Source organism: Bidens hawaiensis, unplaced genomic scaffold (genome assembly GCF_021521415.1).
Source record: "Bidens hawaiensis isolate Kalapana, Puna unplaced genomic scaffold, B.hawaiensis_p1.1 tig00049870_1, whole genome shotgun sequence".
Taxonomy (NCBI): Eukaryota; Viridiplantae; Streptophyta; class Magnoliopsida; order Asterales; family Asteraceae; genus Bidens; species Bidens hawaiensis.
In genome coordinates this window covers 130977-138039 of record NW_027506126.1, presented here as the reverse complement: position 1 = coordinate 138039, position 7063 = coordinate 130977, and positions in this window count along the sequence as shown.

The window sequence follows — 7063 nt, the reverse complement described above, 5'->3', positions numbered from 1 at the left end:
GCCAAGTTTGGTTTTAAGTTTTAGACATTGAACAACATCACAACCTAAGCCTATTGCCACTTTCTGGGCGTTCCAACTACACCCAGATTAGCTATGCAGCCCAGTTTAGTATTGAGATTATAATAATATTAAAATATTAATATTATTATATTGTGAAAGACGGAACTGCCATGAAACGACTTATTAGTCGATTTATTGATCACTATGGAATAGGATATACATCACATATCCTGGATCAAGTAAAGACTCTGGGTTTCCGACAAGCTACCGCCGCATCCATTTCATTAGGAATTGATGATCTTTAACAATACCTTCTATCGAAAATAGAGACAAATGTAAATTTTGCTTATTAATTACTTTTTTTTGCTTATTGATTACTTTTCTTTATTTATTATTAGAAAGAATCTATTTTTTTATGTTAATTTAAAAATATAGTAATATTGATTATAGGAACTACTGATAGCAGACCGAACAAACCACGAGCTGATACAGTGTTGATTATCTACTAAACTGTGAGTTTCATGACCCCACTTTTAAACTGTTTTACGAACTTTTGGGGTGAAAAGCATGTTTGATTACCTATACATACCTGAAACATGTATTGATGTGAATTATCTAAGTGCTAACACACGAAAGTCCCCACGATCACAGTGATTAACTTCGAGCCAGTGGCTTGTGAATAGTACTATTGGTTTGACAAACCCAAACGGAATCGGCCTGGTTGCCGTGTCACATAGCGCCGTTTGCACATGACCATATTTATACAAACAGGCTATGTAGTGTTAGACATAGCTACCCGGGGCATGTTGTGGGCGGAAAGGGGCCACAGTGGTTGATGGAGCGTAGGAAATGGATGCACGCAGCACGTACAGTCAAGGCTTCACTGTAGCTTAGCATAATTACATCATTTACATACATACATACATACTTATTTCATGATTACAAGTGTTGACTTGTGAATACTCATTACTGTTTTATTGAAACTCGTGAAACTCACCAACTCTAGTAGTTGACCCGTTTTAAACTGCTTTTCAGGTGTACCTAAATCGGAGTAATTTGGTGATCTGTTACTTGCCTGAAGTGTGTGGTTGATGCTATGTGAATAGAAGCAAGGGTGTTAGTAGTAAGAATGTATAGTTAACGAACTAGTTTTGTTTGTATCACCTAGACTGTAAAACAATGATAGAACAAAGACATGTAATATATTGTAAATTAGTTTGTAATGTTTCTTTATAAACAATGTGTTGGTATCAGAGGTGTCTGTTACATTCCTGTTTTACGCTTCCGCATTGTGCTAGGCGGGGTGTGACATGTATATATATATATATAATATTATTTAAAATTTTCAAACCTTATAATCCGGTCCTGTCCGGTTTTATACGATCGTTTTAATATAAACCGTAAACCAAGCCGATCACTACGGTTTGACATTTTTGAAACCGACCGATCAAAAGCTAAGGTAAAAAACTGACCGCGAACCCAAACCGATAACCTGTTTAGGTGGTTTCACGGTTTGAAACAGAACCATGAACACCCCTAGATGGAATGACTTGGAAAATGTAATAGATGATCTCGTTGCATTAACCAACCAAACTTTTTCTTTCATTCCTTCACAATGGTGCATTCTATTCCGTCTCTCATTCATGCATACCATATACTACGTATCTTAATGTTTGTCCTGTATTCGTGATCAAGTAGGAAAGAAAAGTCTTTTAAACACCTAAATATCATGAGTTCAAGTTCTAAGAAGTAAAATGAAAATTGTCTTTTAAAAAAATGTTTAAAAATGGCTCCATTCATTTTTGTGTTTCAATTATGGCCAACTCAGTTAGTATTTTAAGTTAATTAATGACATGTCCAACGCATTTCAGAGTAATCTAATTTTTTTACCCATTCACAATGATAAATTAAAATCCACGAACTGAACGAGTTTTATCTTATCGCATTGTCGTGTATTTGGGCGAGTGTTCACGGACGTTAGCCTCAGGTAAGGGTTTTTCCTTGATCGAAAGACGAGGGTATCCCAATGCGGTGAATTTAACCAGTAGCTAATTTGAAGGATTCATGGCAGTTAAAAAAAGCAATTTAACCCTAAATTGGTTTGTCAAAAATACGAAGCAACCATGGCATCATATGATAAAAACAAAATAGAGGAAGGCTGAGAAAAAACGTGAATAAAGAATGTTTTGTGTAATTTTTTGTTATTTTATTAAGTGAAAAAACGTAAGTAAAGAATGTTTTGTGCAATTTTGTGTTATTTTATTAAGTGATCGGATACCCAATCCACTTTGAAAAAATATTACCAAGCCACCATATCAAACATCGAATTCAAAATTTCTTGAAAGTCTCAACTCTCAAGTAGTGTGATTTCCTAAATTGACCATACTTGAGAAATCCTAAATTGATCGATCGTGAAGCTTTACAAAACGGTTAACAAGTTTATAATATGTTACATGTAGCCTTAATTCATTTTTTTCAGCATATTAGTGTAATTATATATGGATTCGAAGCTTGTAATAGATATATCTTAAGTTAAGTGTAGCACAAGCTAAAATCACACAACTCAAGGAGGAAGTATCAATCTTTAAAACGAAAAAAGCCCTTTGGAATAAGTACATCTCTGATAGTCATATGGACAAACGCCCTCTGATTAAGGTTTTTTTTTTTTAAACGCGAATTTCTTGTATTTAGGTTACCGTACTCTCTAAATTTGAAGAGCCCCGTTACCCTACTCTGTCCAGAGTATGTTTGGCAAAACTAGCTGGTGGTTGGAAGCTGGTAGCTTTAGCTTTTTAGATATATTTAAGTGTTTGACGTAGTAGCTGAAGCTATAATAAAAAGTATAAAATGACCAAAATTGGCATAATTAAAAAACATAATAATAAGGTTCTGTATGTTTTTGCTTAAAAGATCTGCAAGGGGCTTACATATGCAGGCGCGCAGACATAAGTTTCTGCAAACTGTTTGTTTTTTTTTATAAAAAAAAAATCTGAAAACTGCTTTTAAGGTCTTAAAAAATAAGCTATTATTCAACTTCTTAACACTTCTTTACATCCTACCAACACACAATGTCCAACACTACCACCACCCACCGTGAGCCACCACCACCACCCACCGTCCTCCGCCATCACCACCGTCAGCCATCACCACCCACCGTCCGCCATCACCACCGTCCACCACCCACCACCATCACCGTCCGCCACCACCACCGTCCATCACCACCACCACCCACCGTTCGCCGCCGCCAACACCAACCACTGTCGTCCGCCACCACCACCGTCCACCACCTATCACCACCACTGTCTGCCACCACCACCACCCACCGTCCGCCACCACCACGATCCACCACCCACCACCACCACACCGTTGGCTTCAACCACCGTCCACTACCACCATCCCCCACCACCATCCGCCACCACCAACGCCCCGCCACCACCCACCATCCGCCACCACCACCGTCTATCACCATCACCACCCACCATCGGCCACAACCATCAACCACCACCACCCACCGTCGACCACCACCACCGTCCACACCCACCACAACCGTCCATCACCACACCCCCACCGTCCACCACCACTGTTCAGCTTATATAGACGATATCCAGTTTATAGGTAACTAATTTTCAGCTTATACAGACGATATCCAGTTTATAAAATAAACAATATTATATTTTCAGATTGCAGACCTTCAGACAACATCTTCAGTTGCTGACATGAAATCAGATGAAATAAGATTGCAGACAGTTTTTGTCTTCAAAAACAAACAATACCTAAATGTATATATCTTGGAGGTTATTTAAGTAATTTTAAATACTAAAAGCTTGTATATTTTTTTAAATGCTACTAGTAGGAGCTTCAAGCTTGTTCTCCTAACCTAATACTTCAAGCTCCTTCAACCAAACAAAACTTTTTGTTGAGTATGAGTTTTTTCTTAAAAGCTTTAAGTTAGAAGCTCCTAAAAGCCCCCTACCAAATATATATTGTTTTAACTGAGCCCACGCTGGCTTTTAGAGTTTGGCTTGGGTGTTTCCTCGGGAAACCATACCGCCGGCTGCCACTTGACAGTCATTGTGCCATCACAAGAGCAGAACTCTCTAGCGTAACACACGGTGGCACGAAAACCCGGGTGGGCTCGGGGTTCAAACTGACAGCCTTTGCACAAGGCCTAGCTCAAATTCTTCATTGCCAATATCCACAAAAAATGACACAAATAATAATCAAACTTGAGTCTTCATTGAAAAACTAAAACTTCTTATACCACTAGACCACAGTTAAAGAATCCCTTTTAATTAAATCATACCATCCATCTAGAGAGGTAATTTACAATCAAAGAAAAAACCTTTCTGATACAATTAGTAATTAATTATTTTGGTGGATTAGTAGTAGAGATCAAGGTTGCAAAAATCTTCAGTCGAATCCTAGACGGTTGACTAGAGAGTTGAGTGTACTTAGAGAGTACTCGGACATGATAAATATAAAAGAAATTAATTTTTGAATATTATATATATGTCAAATATAAATTTACTAATATTTGTAACAAAAATATGTGAATATTAATATAAATAAGAGAAAAACATTTTTAATAATAAATTATTCTGAAACTTACTAATCATTATTTAAAAAAATGATATTTGTTCTTTAAATTTATACAAATACGAATTATTTTTTATTTACTTAAGTCAAAATCGGCCAAAGTTCATCGACTAGATGTGATTCTGACTGAGGTTAATCACATTTGATCGATTCTTAGTAACTAGGCGAAGTTAAAGAAACTCGCATCGGCGACATACCCTATAACAAGTACTAGGCCTTATAAACCTACTTTTATAACATTGGTAGAGATACTAAATTCACAACTTGTTGGCCCAAATAGATTAAAATCCCGTTGTTATGTAATTAACTCTTGCATTTTTTCTAAGTTCTTGCTAGCTTTTATTTCATTGATATTCTTTTAAAAAAATTTTAAACAAAATAAATGGCCTCACTAAATACCATAGAACCTAAAAAAAATATTTTGTCAACCTTTTTAAGTTTACTCAAAATATAATTGGCTATACATGACATGGTATAAAACGGGCTACATAGTAATATGAGTTGATGAATGGGTGAGACATACTAAATCCGACACAAATAAGCTAAAAGAACATTTTTTTTTCCTTTTTAACGAAGTAGATATTATGAAGTCATCTATTAACAAGACACTTAACCCAAATATGCACCACATTATGAAGTTATCTATTACAGATTAAAGCGGTGTTAATTGATAGAACTTTAAAATCTTTTTATATATAAATGATAAAAAAAATATATAATAAGAAACAACTTTTAGAAATGTTGGATCAATCCTAGGGGGTGCCTAGCAGCCTCTACAAAAGCGTTGCATCCACATATCCACTAGAGACTAGTGAGTTTAATTGACGCTTTCTTTTAATAGATCTTATCGCTTTGGTTAAAACTTAAGCAAACACATCTCCCTCATTTTCTTTCTTCTTCACTTTTTGGAACAGCATTGAATTATAAGCAAGGAATCCCAACAAGCAATCAGACTACATGTAGTGGCAAGCAATTAGACTGTTCCTACGTCCCCTTTAACCAAATGCGGTGTTAAACACCGCTTCTATTGACGGCCAGAAGGTGAGGCGGGGTAGCGGGCGGGAGGTGGAATTTTGTTTATTCAAATAAACAGTTATAGCTGCTGAAGTCTATTTTTTTTCTTTTTTTTAAAGAAAAGTTATTATTTTAAACTCTAAATGAATCAAATCTATAACCATTTTTATCCACACAATTAAGTGTCCATTCATGTGGTCAAGGGGTTTTTGCCTGACTTTCGTCCCAAGGTTCGAACCCAACAAGTGTATGCGCTTAGAAGGGTGAGACCACCATTGTCTAGGGTCGAACTTGAACAAGAAGAGGATGGTAAGTGTTAGACCCTTTGGAAGAAATAACGCTGTCACCAACCTAAGGCTGTTAAGGAAAAAATTAAAATAAAAAAATAAAAAAGAAACCTTGATGCCGAGTGGTTGGGGACAACTATTGCCTTACTAGGTTAGGTTGGAGGGGCTGAAAGCAGGTAGTGGCTTCCTGGTAGGCCAGGTATGCATGAAAACCATTGCCACCCCCGCAAATTTTATTTAGAGGGTATGAAATCCGGGTGTTACAACCCGAAGAACCATTCCTAACTTTTGCAATTTCCAATGAATTCTTTTGAACTTGCCCCATTAGAAAATTTAGAAGTATAGTCCGGTGTAGTTCACAGTAAAACTAGAGTGACAATGCAGGATTGGTCGAGTCTTCGGGTAGTTTGAATTGTCTAGGGTAGTTTGAATTGTTTAGGGTTGTGCCCTCTCTGCCATAATCTGAATTTTTTTTAAACTAGGGCTCTTTTGAGGCTTTTGATCACATGGGGGTTCAGATTATAAATAATAACTTCTTTTAAAAAAAAATAGATATTAATTTTTAGTATATCCCTATTTTATAGGGTTTTTATATCAAATATTTAGTGAGATTAATTTTTAATATAATAGGATGTTATAACCTGTTTTAGGATCATCTAGTATGGTGAGACACATATCGGTGAATTTAGGTCAAATGCATGAGAAGCCCCCAATTACAAATAAAGCAATCTGATGGCTTGAGATGATGTAGGAAGCCAGAAATCTTTTAAATGTTTCATTTATATATATATTTAAGATATATATGTTTGGATTTTAATTTTATTTATTGTAAAAAAGTTTTTAATATACTTAGCATTTTATGATGAAAATATTTCACAAATAATTAAGATGCTATAATCCGATTTAAAAGGTGAGATCCATGACCCGTTTATTTTTTACTATAAATTTGTTTCTTAACTATAAATAATATCTTTTTTTTAAATCAGATTTAATTTTTAGTATATCCCTATTTTCTAAGATTTTCATATCAAATAGTTGGTGAGATTAGTGAATTTAATCAGATGCTATAACTCGTTTAAAGGCTATCTAGGTTTGGTAAGACCCATACCTGTGTCGGGTCAAATGCATGAGAATCCTCAATTGACAAACAAAGCAATCTGGTGGCT